At 47.1% G+C, this 15,754-nt stretch overlaps 2 long non-coding RNA genes across 2 annotated transcripts; both read left to right on the top strand.

The window, feature by feature from the left end:
• The first annotated feature begins 1,041 nt into the window (after positions 1 to 1,041).
• LOC141027015 (uncharacterized) lies at positions 1,042 to 5,319 on the top strand. Its single transcript, XR_012189116.1, has 3 exons — positions 1,042 to 2,274; positions 3,063 to 3,153; positions 4,394 to 5,319. It is a non-coding gene; the product is annotated as an uncharacterized lncRNA (long non-coding RNA).
• A 3,572-nt stretch (positions 5,320 to 8,891) lies between these two features.
• LOC141026853 (uncharacterized) lies at positions 8,892 to 12,454 on the top strand. Its single transcript, XR_012189070.1, has 3 exons — positions 8,892 to 9,930; positions 10,719 to 10,809; positions 12,050 to 12,454. It is a non-coding gene; the product is annotated as an uncharacterized lncRNA (long non-coding RNA).
• The last annotated feature ends 3,300 nt before the right edge of the window (positions 12,455 to 15,754 follow it).

Below are 15,754 nucleotides of genomic sequence, written 5' to 3'. Positions count from 1 at the left end.
ACTACATTACCTACGAAAGATCGTAATCCCTGGAGAAGGAAAAGTCACGACCATGGGCTCAATTATTTGACAACGAACAAAAGAGGAAAGAAGATCAGTCTGAAGCGTCGTCGTCGCCCAAGCTGACAAACTAATCCCCAAAGTTTGTGTGTGTCTAGCTATTTTGTATACCGCCGATAGCGGTCAAATGATGTAAGATATATTATACTAATTATTATTCGGAGGGTAACAATGGTATTGCTCAAATGACAGACCAAATTAAAGGAAGGAAAGTGCAAATGAAAGATAACAAAAAGAAAAGTGCAAATGAAAGAAAAAGAAAAAGAAAAAGAAAGGAAGTTTTGCAAAATGAAATGAAAGAAAAAGAAAAAGGAACTAATAAGTTGTGGAAAATGAAATGCAAGAAAAATAAAAAAAAGAAAGAAAAACAATAATGAAAAGTTAGCAGTAGCGCGTTTTGGCCTGGGCAGCGCTATAGCTAAGAAAAATAAAAAAAGAAAGAGAAATGAAAAAGAAAAAAAATTAGCAGTAGCGCGTTTTAGCTTGGGCAGCGCTATAGTTAAGAAAAAGAAAAATACAAAAAGGAAAAAAAAATAAAAAAAACTTAGCAGTAGCGCGTTTTTGCTAGGGCAGCGCTATAGCTAACTTAGCTATAGCGCGTTTTTCCAAAACGCGCTATAGCTAAGTTGCCTACAGCACCGGTCCGCTAGCTCCCATCGTGTTCCTGTCTCTCACTCGCCGCTCGTCGCGATCCCCTTTTCTCTGACGCCGCACCGCCCCCGCCGCCGCCGACGCCGCACCGCCCACGCTGCCGCCGACGCCGCCCCGCCCACGCCGCCGCCGACGCCGAACTCGACCTCAGCCCCGACCCCGACACCGGCCACCGACCCCCTCCCGCTCCGGTTTGGCCCCCCGCCCCCTCTTCCTTTGTGACGCCCCGAGACCGACGCTCCAGATGCGTTCCATGTTTTGAGTGTCAGCTCGGTTATTTATTTTGTGTGTTGCATTCATCATCGCATCATTTGCATTGCATCGGCATTTCGTTGCCGCCATGTTCTAAAACTTGCATCCGCTCGTAGTTGCCGCGTCCCCCTTGCGTTCGTTGACCGTTCTGAGTCTAACCGGATTGTCGCTTCTCTCTTGTCTGACCGTTTGACCCTCTCTGCACAACCACCCACCCCCTCTGGCGTGCGTCCGAAAGCTTCCCCGAACCCGAGCCGGACTGTTGTGACCGTTGGGTCCGGATCATCCCCTAACATCTACAAAACATCTCCGTTTTCTTATTTGGACTCCCTATCTAATTTTCTCGACCGCCCGATTACGATCGGACGGACCGAGTAACCCCTCCCCAATCCCCTACCTACTTAAATAGACCAACCCTAAATTCTAGGGGATTTGTCCCTGCCGCCGCCGCCGCACTCATCTCCCACCTCGGGATCTCCTCCCAACCAGCCACCACCGATCCTCTTCCTTGGGATCCATCCCCTCCCGATCCACCAACCACAACCAGACTCCTCTCCTCCTCGTTTCTCCCTCCTCTGCTCGTTCGTCCCCGAGCAGCGCCTCCACCGTCGCCAGCGACCGCGTCACCAGGACCCTCGCGCACGAGCTCCTCCCTTCTCACGCGCCTGAGACCAGCAGCTCTCCTCGAGCCGGCCGCAGCAGCAGCCCCAGGCCAACCCCGCGCCCTCTCCCTCGGTCCCTCCTTCTCTTCCTTCTTTCTCCTGATCTCACATCTCTCTCTCTCGCAGGACCCTGACGGCCAAGGCGCCAGGAGCCCGAGCCCGAGCCTCCCGTCGCCAAACGCCACCGTGGCCAGCCGCCGGAACCCGACTGGACCATGTCGCGGCTCCTCTGCCTCCTTCCTTTCTCTCTTTCTTCTTCTTCACTGTCGTTTCTCTCTCCCTCCCTCACGCTACGCTCTCTGTCTCTCAACGCAGGACGCCGCTGCCATGGCCTCAAATCGAGCCGCCCTCGACCTCCTCCGGCCGCCCAACCATCAGATACGTTCCGCCGTTCCTCGTCGTCCCCTCTTCGGATCTCGCCGCGAGACGCCCGCGCCGAGTCCAGCGCCAAGCCGCCGCCGTTGCCCCTGTTTCCTGCCGCTGCACCGCTGCTGCCTTCTTCATCCACAAGCGTAGGTGCTCGCGTTGACCGCGTCAACCAGCGGCTCGTCCCGCGCCTTTGCTCGCTGCGTTGACCCGATCTGGCCTCCTCGTTCGATCCAGCGCCCCTTCCAGCCCTTCTACTCCACCGACCGGCCCAAGGCCCAGGGTGAGCAGCGCCCCTGGCCTTTTCCTCTATTGGGCTAGTCAGATGCGGCCCATACCATGTTTTTCCCAGTTCTGCAAATTTGCTATTTATCCAGAGAACGACTGTTTTACAGAAAAACCCTTGCACTTCATGCATTTAATAACTCCACAACCGTGCATCGGATTAAAACAAACTAAATATGTAAAATGCTTAGAATTTTGTGTAGTTTGATAATATGCCACTTTCACCCATGTTAAAATTGTTTAAAATGTTGTTTGATTAAATTTGCTTAAATAACATGCTAAAATGATTTAATTCATAACTAATTAACCGTAACTCGGAATTTAATAAACTTTATATGTAAATGGGGTAGAAAAATGCCTAGTTTAACCTGGTGCACTTAATTTTGTTGTTTAACAACATTAAAATTGTGTTTAGGGCAGAACAGTACCAAATCTAAATTATGGACATGAGGATTTTTCCGGAAATTGTTGTTTGTTGTTCCGGCCTCATTTAAATTGCCTAAAATGTGTGGTTTACTTATGTCTCACCTCTTGCCATGTTAATCAACATTTAATATTGTTGGGTCCATAAACGAGAGAGAACTAAATAATTGATGTGGTGTTTCGTCAATATGCAACTCGTTGCATATTGAGCTCCACTTAATTTGTAGTGTTGTTTGTTGCATTTTGCCATGCCATGCCTCATTAAACCGGTCATGCATCATATTTGTTTTTGCATCATGCCATGTGTATGTGGTGGTTGTTTACTATGTTGTTTGTTTCTTTCCGGGTTGCTTCTCTCGTTAGCTTCGGTTTCGTTCCGGAGTTGTGAGGATTCGTTCGACTACATCCGTTTGTCTTCTTCATGGACTCGTTCTTCTTCCTTGCGGGATCTCAGGCAAGATGACCATACCCTCGAAATCACTTCTATCTTTGTTGCTAGTTGTTCGCTCTATTGCTATGCCGCGTTACCTATTCACTTGCTCTTCAAGCCTCCCAAATTGCCATGAACCTCTAACCTTTGTCACCTTCCTAGCAAACCGTTGTTTGGCTATGTTACCGCTTTTGCTCAGCCCCTCTTATAGCGTTGCTAGTTGCAGGTGAAGATGAAGATTGCTCCATGTTGGATTATGTTTATGTTGGGATATCACAATATCTCTTATTTAATTAATGCATCTATATACTTGGTAAAGGGTGGAAGGCTCGGCCTTATGCCTGGTGTTTTGTTCCACTCTTGCCGCCCTAGTTTCCGTCATACCGGTGTTATGTTCCTTGATTTTGCGTTCCTTACGCGGTTGGGTGATTTATGGGACCCCCTTGACAGTTCGCTTTGAATAAAACTCCTCCAGCAAGGCCCAACCTTGGTTTTACCATTTGCCTACCTAAGCCTTTTTCCCTTGGGTTCTGCAGACTCAAGGGTCATCTTTATTTTAACCCCCCCGGGCCAGTGCTCCTTCGAGTGTTGGTCCGAACTGAGCAGACTGCGGGGCCCCCTCCTGGAAACTCGAGGTCTGGTTTTACTCGTAGGATGTCTCATCCGGTGTGCCCTGAGAACGAGATATGTGCAGCTCCTATCGGGATTTGTCGGCACATTCGGGTGGCTTTGCTGGTCTTGTTTTACCATTGTCGAAATGTCTTGTAAACCGGGATTCCGAGACTGATCGGGTCTTTCCGAGAGAAGGTTTATCCTTCGTTGACCGTGAGAGCTTATGATGGGCTAAGTTGGGACACCCCTGCAGGGTTATATCTTTCGAAAGCCGTGCCCGCGGTTATGAGGCAGATGGGAATTTGTTAATATCCGGTTGTAGAGAACTTGACACTTGACCTTAATTAAAACGCATCCACCGCGTGTGTAGCCGTGATGGTCTCTTCTCGGCGGAGTCCGGGAAGTGAACACGGTTTCTGGGTTATGTTTGACGTGAGTAGGAGTTCAGGATCACTTCTTGGTCATTGCTAGCTTCACGACCGTTCCGTTGCTTCTCTTCTCGCTCTTATTTGCGTATGTTAGCCACCATATATGCTTAGTGCTTGCTGCAGCTCCTCCTCTTTACACCATCCTTTCCTATAAGCTTAAATAGTCTTGATCTCGCGGGTGTGAGATTGCTGAGTCCTCGTGACTCACAGATACTTCCAAACAGTTGCAGGTGCCGATGATACCAGTGCAGGTGACGCAACTGAGCTCAAGTGGGAGCTCGATGAAGATCTTGTTCGTTGTGTTGTTTCTTTTCATATTGATCAGTAGTGGTGCCCAGTTGGGACGATCGGGGATCTAGCAGTTGGGTTGTCTTCTTTTATCTTGGTTCCGTAGTCGGACCTATGTGTGTATCTTGAATGATGTATGATTTATCTATGTATTGTGTGAAGTGGCGATTGTAAGCCAACTCTTTATCCCATTCTTGTTCATTACATGGGATTGTGTGAAGATGACCCTTCTTGCGACAAAACCACAATGCGGTTATGCCTCTAAGTCGTGCCTCGACACGTGGGAGATATAGCCGCATCGTGGGCGTTACAAGTTGGTATCAGAGCCATCCCCGACTTAGGAGCCCCCTGCTTGATCGAATCGCTAGCATTGTTGAGTCTAGAACAAAAATGTTTTGAGTCTTAGGATTATATATATCGGAGAGTATGATTCTTTTTACTCCTCAGTCCCTTCGTCGCTCTGGTGAGGTCTCCTGACGTAGAAGTTTTGACTATTCTCTCCTCAGATTTCACTAAAAAAAATTTAGGATCACGCGGGTATCTTGGAATCGTTCCGATGGTTTTGTGACGAGAACATTGTTCTTGGTGCCTCCTGACATTTAGGGGTTGTGGCAGTGTCCCGGGGAGTTGAGCTCCGAGGTGTTGTCGTCACAATTTTATCGTTGCAGTTCTGGAATGCCTGAGTTTCGCCGACATCGAAATCTCTTTTATGCAGTTGTTGGTGAGATCACCTCGACGCCACCCAGTACTGGGGCGGGAGTTCGGGAGTATTGCCATAACTTGTATAACGGATGCTTTTCGAAGGTTGAGGTAAACGATTTCCGGAGTTTTCTTGGTTATGTGTTGACGGATGGATACAGCTGGATCTAGGTATTGTTTAGTTTGGGTGATATATTTTGTGTCCCATGTTTCCCCCACACCAGATTGCATAACCAGAAAGTTTTGGGAGTTTATAAGTGGGAATTCTAGTAGCCTTAGGATATCTTTCCGACAGACGCATGATATGAGATTGGGGTTCGACGTCTAGTGGTCCGCCTGTATACGGTTGATTTTACAGTGGTCTCGTAGTGTCTTAAAGAGTCCATGGCTATGCCGACTCGGGGACGCTTCGTATGTCATGTGCACAGCCTTGTACATGATGGTGCTGTACGATTGAGCCCGTGTGGGCCCCACCACGAAAACTTCGGACAAAATCTCTATCATATGTTTGTTCCGGCTTATTTTGCAAGCCAAATCCTTTGTTTTGTTTTATTTGTGGTATTCGAGTTGCTTCGAAGTCAAATGTTGAATCCATACCTTTCCTAAACGGTGTTCTCATATTGCTATGTGAATACTAATCCTTCTTGATCATCGAGGTCGTCATGGTAATTTCTTTTTCTACCGGCGTGCTTCTCTTCAAGTGGATCCAATCATTTCAACATTCGCAAGATCACCTCTCAGTTTCCCAACATTGTTCGTTTCATCCGTCCCCAAGTTGCCTTTGTTTTTCCCGCCCTCCCACCCTCTTGCTTCAAGGACTCAGATTTCTTAACCAAGTATCCATTTTATTCACGTGAAGTCCCTTCATTCTTTTCAATCAATGTTCTTACCCGGTGGTTCTCATGAAGATGTTCTTCAAATGTTTTTCTCATGCCGGTGTATCTCTTAATCACTCACCTCTCGCTTTCCATGTGTTCCGGAGTGTTGAAGATATCTCAAGAGATTCGTGTTTTCATTCAAGATCCGTTCAAGCTATTTTGAGGTTGTTATCTCATTCAAGCCATTTAATTCAACCGGTGCAATCTCCTTTTCAACTTATCATTTCAACGGTGTTTCTCTTGAGTGGGCCCTAACCCACAGGTCTTTTCCCAGTATCTTACCTGACTCTTCTAATTTTTCTGGAGTTACTCCCAAATTCTTTTCGAAGTTTGACATAAGAATGAATTATCATCAGTCAAATGTCTTTCTCCAAGATCTTTTAAATTCTTTTCGTCGTTGGTTCAACCTTTCCAATTTTTCATCCCGGAGTATCTCGACAATTCATGGTGGTGTTTCTCATCATCATTCTCCACATTTGAAGACCGAAGAAGAGTTTTTCCTCCAAATCTTATCCGTTCTCTTGAAGATTCATAGTTCTAGTTTATGCCATCCTCTCATAATTGTTTTCGATTGCGAGAATTCTTTTCATACCCATCCGGAGCATTTCATGAGTATTTTCAGTTTGATTCTCCGAAGGCCATCATTTCAGAAGATTTCTTCGTTCTAAGTTTTCAGCTTCGTTCTTCAATTATTCTAAATTGATGTCTCTTCGGTCATCTCCATATTATTCCGGTGCATTGTCCAAGTATTCTCTAATCAGCTCGTGATCTCTTCGTTCTCGTGTATCAAATTCCCTTGAGTATTTTCGCGCGTTCTTTAATTCTTACGGTGTTTCGTCCTCTTTTCTTCAATTGTTTTCAATTCTCGCGGTGGTTCGTTCAAGATTTCAATTCCTTCGTTATCATATCAATTTATTCGTTGTTTCAATCCTACCGGTGGTTCGTTGAAGACTTTTCTCAAGTTTGCGCAATATCTATGTTAATCCTTTCTACGAGAATAAGTAGGATGCAAGATCCGTTGCTTGTCATCAATTTAAATTGGTGAAGGATACGCATAATGTAATTCTTATTTCATCCAAGTGTTTAATCCTTTCTTTTCGAGTTCGTTCATGATATCAAATTCTCGGTTCCAAGTTATTCATCTTTTCTTTCCGGAGCTTCAAGTTATTTCAACTATATCATTTCAAAGCTTCATCTAATCATTGCAAGGCTTCTCCCGGAGTTCTTTTTAAGTTTCCATTTCGTTTGATCATTCTTATATTACCAGAGTTCTTCATGGAGGCTCTACATGGTGGTTCGTCAAGGATTCTTTTCATTCTTCAATTGTTCTTCAAGATTTCTCTTGGAGTCAAGATCCGCCAAGCTATACTCAAAAATAAACATGGTGCTCAACACATGTGTTGTTTTGAGGAGTTCAAACATTCTTCATCTTGCATTCCGAAGTGCAGTTCGTTCTAACTTATCATATGAGGTGGTGTTATGTCCTTCTTGACAATTTCCATTCATGTTCCATGATTCACTTGTTGTTAAGAATGAGGTATTTTAAATCCATCAATCTCGTCGTTGGATTTATCTTGTGTCATGTTTCACCTAAACCTTTCCCTAAGGATTTTGCTATTTATGGTGCTTATAAATGACCCAAGTTATTCATTTGTCCTCCCGGTGAAATAAGTTTCTCGTCTCCTTGTTGATATCAATCCAATCATTTGTTTCCGTTAGTGGCGGGTTGTCACCTCATAATTTTGAGAAGTTTTCCATAAGCCCACTACAAGCTTATTCTTTTCGTTGTTGGTTTTCCAACAATTCCGTTCTAACCTTCTTGGAAGGATGCTTTCCAAGCTCATTTGTGGAAGGTGTTGTCATTTCCTTCTCCGTTCTCTTATTCTGACGATCTATCTTCTATTCGTTCGTCCCGGAGGCATTGTGATGTTGCTCTCTTCGATCAATCATCTTGTTTTGTCAAGAACATGTAATTTTTCCCTTTCTTATCCATTTAGCCGGAGTGTCATGTTTTCACTCGAGTATCCTCTCATCTTGTCAAGATCATGTTCAATTCCTTCCATTTACAGGCGGAGTGCTGCCCAAATTATACCATTCTCATTCCTTCTTTATCTTGTTTGAACCGGAGTGTTGAGTCGATCATTCCTCTTTTAACCAGAGTCTCATCCAAGTGCTTTCATTTTGCCAAGTCCATATTTACCCCTTCCATTTTCCAACCGGAGCGTTATCGTAATTGATCATTATCGTTCTTTGTACATCTCGTTTCAACCGGAGTGCTTGCATGTATTCCTCGTTCATTGATTTTTCCATTCATGTCTTTCAACCTACAAGGTTCTCGTGATGTTCCTTGTTCCTCTTTCCTAACGGATTGTTTTCAACTTTGTTCATCTTCGTTGGATTCTCTCTTTTAATTCGTTCAATCTCTCAAGGTTCGTGGTTTCACTCGTTTGTCAAAGAAGCAATTTAGTCTTACCTCTTCTCCTCATCTTCCGTTTCCCTCCGGTGCCATCCTAGATCTCGGGACGAGATCCTCTTGTAGTGGTGGAGTGTTGTGACGCCCCGAGACCGACGCTCCAGATGCGTTCCATGTTTTGAGTGTCAGCTCGGTTATTTATTTTGTGTGTTGCATTCATCATCGCATCATTTGCATTGCATCGGCATTTCGTTGCCGCCATGTTCTAAAACTTGCATCCGCTCGTAGTTGCCGCGTCCCCCTTGCGTTCGTTGACCGTTCTGAGTCTAACCGGATTGTCGCTTCTCTCTTGTCTGACCGTTTGACCCTCTCTGCACAACCACCCACCCCCTCTGGCGTGCGTCCGAAAGCTTCCCCGAACCCGAGCCGGACTGTTGTGACCGTTGGGTCCGGATCATCCCCTAACATCTACAAAACATCTCCGTTTTCTTATTTGGACTCCCTATCTAATTTTCTCGACCGCCCGATTACGATCGGACGGACCGAGTAACCCCTCCCCAATCCCCTACCTACTTAAATAGACCAACCCTAAATTCTAGGGGATTTGTCCCTGCCGCCGCCGCCGCACTCATCTCCCACCTCGGGATCTCCTCCCAACCAGCCACCACCGATCCTCTTCCTTGGGATCCATCCCCTCCCGATCCACCAACCACAACCAGACTCCTCTCCTCCTCGTTTCTCCCTCCTCTGCTCGTTCGTCCCCGAGCAGCGCCTCCACCGTCGCCAGCGACCGCGTCACCAGGACCCTCGCGCACGAGCTCCTCCCTTCTCACGCGCCTGAGACCAGCAGCTCTCCTCGAGCCGGCCGCAGCAGCAGCCCCAGGCCAACCCCGCGCCCTCTCCCTCGGTCCCTCCTTCTCTTCCTTCTTTCTCCTGATCTCACATCTCTCTCTCTCGCAGGACCCTGACGGCCAAGGCGCCAGGAGCCCGAGCCCGAGCCTCCCGTCGCCAAACGCCACCGTGGCCAGCCGCCGGAACCCGACTGGACCATGTCGCGGCTCCTCTGCCTCCTTCCTTTCTCTCTTTCTTCTTCTTCACTGTCGTTTCTCTCTCCCTCCCTCACGCTACGCTCTCTGTCTCTCAACGCAGGACGCCGCTGCCATGGCCTCAAATCGAGCCGCCCTCGACCTCCTCCGGCCGCCCAACCATCAGATACGTTCCGCCGTTCCTCGTCGTCCCCTCTTCGGATCTCGCCGCGAGACGCCCGCGCCGAGTCCAGCGCCAAGCCGCCGCCGTTGCCCCTGTTTCCTGCCGCTGCACCGCTGCTGCCTTCTTCATCCACAAGCGTAGGTGCTCGCGTTGACCGCGTCAACCAGCGGCTCGTCCCGCGCCTTTGCTCGCTGCGTTGACCCGATCTGGCCTCCTCGTTCGATCCAGCGCCCCTTCCAGCCCTTCTACTCCACCGACCGGCCCAAGGCCCAGGGTGAGCAGCGCCCCTGGCCTTTTCCTCTATTGGGCTAGTCAGATGCGGCCCATACCATGTTTTTCCCAGTTCTGCAAATTTGCTATTTATCCAGAGAACGACTGTTTTACAGAAAAACCCTTGCACTTCATGCATTTAATAACTCCACAACCGTGCATCGGATTAAAACAAACTAAATATGTAAAATGCTTAGAATTTTGTGTAGTTTGATAATATGCCACTTTCACCCATGTTAAAATTGTTTAAAATGTTGTTTGATTAAATTTGCTTAAATAACATGCTAAAATGATTTAATTCATAACTAATTAACCGTAACTCGGAATTTAATAAACTTTATATGTAAATGGGGTAGAAAAATGCCTAGTTTAACCTGGTGCACTTAATTTTGTTGTTTAACAACATTAAAATTGTGTTTAGGGCAGAACAGTACCAAATCTAAATTATGGACATGAGGATTTTTCCGGAAATTGTTGTTTGTTGTTCCGGCCTCATTTAAATTGCCTAAAATGTGTGGTTTACTTATGTCTCACCTCTTGCCATGTTAATCAACATTTAATATTGTTGGGTCCATAAACGAGAGAGAACTAAATAATTGATGTGGTGTTTCGTCAATATGCAACTCGTTGCATATTGAGCTCCACTTAATTTGTAGTGTTGTTTGTTGCATTTTGCCATGCCATGCCTCATTAAACCGGTCATGCATCATATTTGTTTTTGCATCATGCCATGTGTATGTGGTGGTTGTTTACTATGTTGTTTGTTTCTTTCCGGGTTGCTTCTCTCGTTAGCTTCGGTTTCGTTCCGGAGTTGTGAGGATTCGTTCGACTACATCCGTTTGTCTTCTTCATGGACTCGTTCTTCTTCCTTGCGGGATCTCAGGCAAGATGACCATACCCTCGAAATCACTTCTATCTTTGTTGCTAGTTGTTCGCTCTATTGCTATGCCGCGTTACCTATTCACTTGCTCTTCAAGCCTCCCAAATTGCCATGAACCTCTAACCTTTGTCACCTTCCTAGCAAACCGTTGTTTGGCTATGTTACCGCTTTTGCTCAGCCCCTCTTATAGCGTTGCTAGTTGCAGGTGAAGATGAAGATTGCTCCATGTTGGATTATGTTTATGTTGGGATATCACAATATCTCTTATTTAATTAATGCATCTATATACTTGGTAAAGGGTGGAAGGCTCGGCCTTATGCCTGGTGTTTTGTTCCACTCTTGCCGCCCTAGTTTCCGTCATACCGGTGTTATGTTCCTTGATTTTGCGTTCCTTACGCGGTTGGGTGATTTATGGGACCCCCTTGACAGTTCGCTTTGAATAAAACTCCTCCAGCAAGGCCCAACCTTGGTTTTACCATTTGCCTACCTAAGCCTTTTTCCCTTGGGTTCTGCAGACTCAAGGGTCATCTTTATTTTAACCCCCCCGGGCCAGTGCTCCTTCGAGTGTTGGTCCGAACTGAGCAGACTGCGGGGCCCCCTCCTGGAAACTCGAGGTCTGGTTTTACTCGTAGGATGTCTCATCCGGTGTGCCCTGAGAACGAGATATGTGCAGCTCCTATCGGGATTTGTCGGCACATTCGGGTGGCTTTGCTGGTCTTGTTTTACCATTGTCGAAATGTCTTGTAAACCGGGATTCCGAGACTGATCGGGTCTTTCCGAGAGAAGGTTTATCCTTCGTTGACCGTGAGAGCTTATGATGGGCTAAGTTGGGACACCCCTGCAGGGTTATATCTTTCGAAAGCCGTGCCCGCGGTTATGAGGCAGATGGGAATTTGTTAATATCCGGTTGTAGAGAACTTGACACTTGACCTTAATTAAAACGCATCCACCGCGTGTGTAGCCGTGATGGTCTCTTCTCGGCGGAGTCCGGGAAGTGAACACGGTTTCTGGGTTATGTTTGACGTAAGTAGGAGTTCAGGATCACTTCTTGGTCATTGCTAGCTTCACGACCGTTCCGTTGCTTCTCTTCTCGCTCTTATTTGCGTATGTTAGCCACCATATATGCTTAGTGCTTGCTGCAGCTCCTCCTCTTTACACCATCCTTTCCTATAAGCTTAAATAGTCTTGATCTCGCGGGTGTGAGATTGCTGAGTCCTCGTGACTCACAGATACTTCCAAACAGTTGCAGGTGCCGATGATACCAGTGCAGGTGACGCAACTGAGCTCAAGTGGGAGCTCGATGAAGATCTTGTTCGTTGTGTTGTTTCTTTTCATATTGATCAGTAGTGGTGCCCAGTTGGGACGATCGGGGATCTAGCAGTTGGGTTGTCTTCTTTTATCTTGGTTCCGTAGTCGGACCTATGTGTGTATCTTGAATGATGTATGATTTATCTATGTATTGTGTGAAGTGGCGATTGTAAGCCAACTCTTTATCCCATTCTTGTTCATTACATGGGATTGTGTGAAGATGACCCTTCTTGCGACAAAACCACAATGCGGTTATGCCTCTAAGTCGTGCCTCGACACGTGGGAGATATAGCCGCATCGTGGGCGTTACATCCTTCCTCTCCGACCCCTCAGCCCCGGCTCTCTCTCTCTCTCTCTCTGACCAAATTTGATCTCTGCAGATCAACAAGGCTCAGCGACCCCGACCCCTCAGCCCCAGCGACCCCGACGCCGGCCACCGACCCCCTCCCGCTCCGGTATGGCCCCCCGCCCCCTCTTCCTTCCTCTCCGCCCCTAGTTTGAGACCTGCGTGGCCTAGTCTGACTGTTGTTAACAAATGAAAATAAACTTAGGTGAAAGCAACAAGTTTTAGTTAGAATTCAGCTTCAGTCATTGAATTTGAATCTGCTATAGTTTTGTGTTGGTCAACCATCATCATCCTTCTTTCAGACTCCAACGTCATTGTATTCAAGCTCATGGGTTAGTAATTAGTTGAAGATGAAATAATTGGTAGAATCAGCAACTGAAGACGTATATCAGAGTTTGTTATTGATGTCGCAGCCGCAGGACAGACAACGTAGTGTCAATTGATCTAGTTTTTGTTAGCTGACGGCCACCTTGTTCATTTCCTTGGTTGTGGTTTCCACTTGCTGCCATAGAAGTCAGCTGCCCTGTTTAAGAGCTGTGTGGCCTGGTTTGACTGATGTTAAAATGCCTATTGTTAGAGTGTTCAAATGCTTTTTGTTAAAATGCATGTTGTTCAAATGCTTGCTGTTAAAATGCCTATTGTTAGAATGCTGTTAATATGCTTGTTTTTTATTTTGTTGCTAGAGTAAATGAAAATGAGTGTTTAGTTTGTTGATAGAGTAAATTTGGTCTCTCTGCAGATCGACGAGGAGGAGAAGGACCCCCTCTGCCCCGGCGACCCCGATGCCACCCCCTCGGCCCCGGCGAGCCCTGACCCCGACGCCACCCCCTCAGCCCCGGCGAGCCCTGACCCCGACGCGCGGTGAGCCACCCCCTCGTGTCATGAAGTCTGAATCAGTGAACATATACAGAGGAAAATGATACATTTCTGAATCTTAACTTGCATCTAAACAGAGGCACTGCTGCCTTCTTAGTCTACTTCTTTTGTTGCCATGTGGAGATGTAATGAGTTTTCTTCTGTTGCCTAAACTAAAGTGCACTTGATGTTGTGAGACTTGATCATTGTTGCACACCTCTGGGTAATGTGAATCCACTTGACATGCATGTGATGACACACATCACTTCAGCACATAGTGCTTATTGTCATTTGCAGGGAAACCGATTGCTAAGTGACCTATGTTTTGCTGGAAATGTTGATTCATTTCCATTCCGGCAAATTTCAGGCGCTCTATATGTGCACATTCTAGCAAAGGTCATGCCGAAATTTTCCGTGAATTTCGGCATGACTTGTGCTAGAAAGTTGGACATATCGAGTGCTTGAGATTTGTCGCGACGGGAATGAAACGACATTTCTGGCAAAACAAAGGTCACTTTTTTGTCATTATTCACTTTATTATATAAAGCTCGATAATTAAACGACTACGACATTGAACCCTAGGAAACATGACCGACACCGATGAGGCCGGAGGTTCTCAGTCCCAATTAGGTCGAGGACATGCCTACCTCGACTTTCTGGCGGATCAGGAGAGACAGCAAGCTGGGTGTCCGGACCCCCTTGTCATGATGGATGACGACGGTGGTGGCGCCGGCGCCGACACTGATGCCACTAATGACACCGGCACTGCTGGCGTTGATGATGTTCCTAACTACAACACGGAAGGTGGGACCTCCCAAGCCAGTGAGGGAAAGAAGGAAAAGAGGACACGACGCCCAAATGAGCTCAGCACCGGAAGACTGGTGGTCACGGCGGTGCACCCTGGCGAGTTCAAGCCAATAGAGCCGCGAGAAGTGGCAGCGTGTTACGGCAACCAACTAGCATGCATCCTACGGGATACCGCTAACATCAACACCACAAAAATACTGAAGAATGAACATTTGAAGAAGCTGCTTCTAACTAGGTTGCACGCAAGATTCCTGTTCCCCGGTTGGAATGACGATGTCGACCCATGGGATGATGATGCCATGAAAAAAAATCAACAACAAAGCCCTAGGGAAGTTCAGCAACGCATTGAGCGCTTGGAAAACTAGGGTGAAAAAGGCGATTCAAGTAGACCATGAAACCTACGCCGAGATTGTTGCAGACAATCTGAAAATTACGATAGAGGACTTTAAAAAGTTCAAGGAGACTTGCAATGAAGAAGCTGCCAAGGCCAGGTCGGAGAGAGGCAAGCAGCTGCAGGCAAAGAACATGGGGAACCACTGCCTTGGAAGTCGTGGTTACACGGGAAAGAGGCACATGTGGGCTGAGGACGCAGAACGTGAACGTCAGGGGATCCCAGACCCATTGGCTTAGTTCACCGACCAGCAAGAGCACGACTTCATCGGGGCCCGATTCTCGTGGGACCCCAAGAAAAAGATTTTTTTTTCACCGACAGGCCGACTAGGAAATTCATGAGAATACTGGTAATTATCCTTTTACCACCTTACATATTAGGTTCTCATCAAGGAAGTCTACTACATTCTAGTCGCATTCGTAAATGATTCACGGTCCATTTTGCAGAGAGAGCAACACAAGCTTGCGGCCGAGAGTGACTCGTCGACTCAGTCGACTCAGTCGTCGGCGAAGTACAAGTGGGACAATCCTTTCAACCGGGCCATGAACATAATGATGGGACACCCGCCCGGCCAGCGGCCGCAATATGGACGTGTGCACGGCGCCGGGGATGGGGCCATGTGGAAGTACTATTATAATGAGGACCCCGAGGACAAAAGACAGAGAAAGAAGTTCAGTCAAGTGACTATCGACGAGAAGGTGGCGCGGGCGATGGAGAAAGCAAAAGCTGAGATAATCGCTACCTGTAGATCTAATATGGTGGCTGCCTTTACAAGCTTGATTCCAACAGTGGTCACATGGGTGCAACAAAATCCAAACGCGCCACCAAGTGATTTTCCCATGCCCAGCTTCACCGGGAGCAACTCAATGAACACCGCACCCATACCCGTACCTAGTATGGCAACCGCACCCGCACCTCCTCCAGCACCTGCTCCTGCACCCAGCTCTCACAGCAGCCCTAGCTCCGTCTCTGGCTTGAATGTCGGGTCGTCGACATTGGCTGAGCTCGACGCCCTCACGATAAATACGTGTCGCACCTTCATCAACTCAACTAATTAATTAATCTTCAGTTGCCGTTCTTTTTGGATCTCTGACGCCGCATGTATATGTCTTTGTAGGCTGACTCCACTCCGTGCACCCTCCTTTACAACATGAATGGCGGGTTGGTGGATGTGGGGAAGGGTACTATAGTGAAGCCTAAGGATCGATTGTTTCACCGCCGGCAGATGCCTGATAACGCCT

The sequence above is a fragment of the Aegilops tauschii genome, chromosome 1, assembly GCF_002575655.3.
Source record: "Aegilops tauschii subsp. strangulata cultivar AL8/78 chromosome 1, Aet v6.0, whole genome shotgun sequence".
Classification (NCBI taxonomy): domain Eukaryota; kingdom Viridiplantae; phylum Streptophyta; class Magnoliopsida; order Poales; family Poaceae; genus Aegilops; species Aegilops tauschii.
This window is presented reverse-complemented; position numbering and strand designations above follow the sequence as displayed.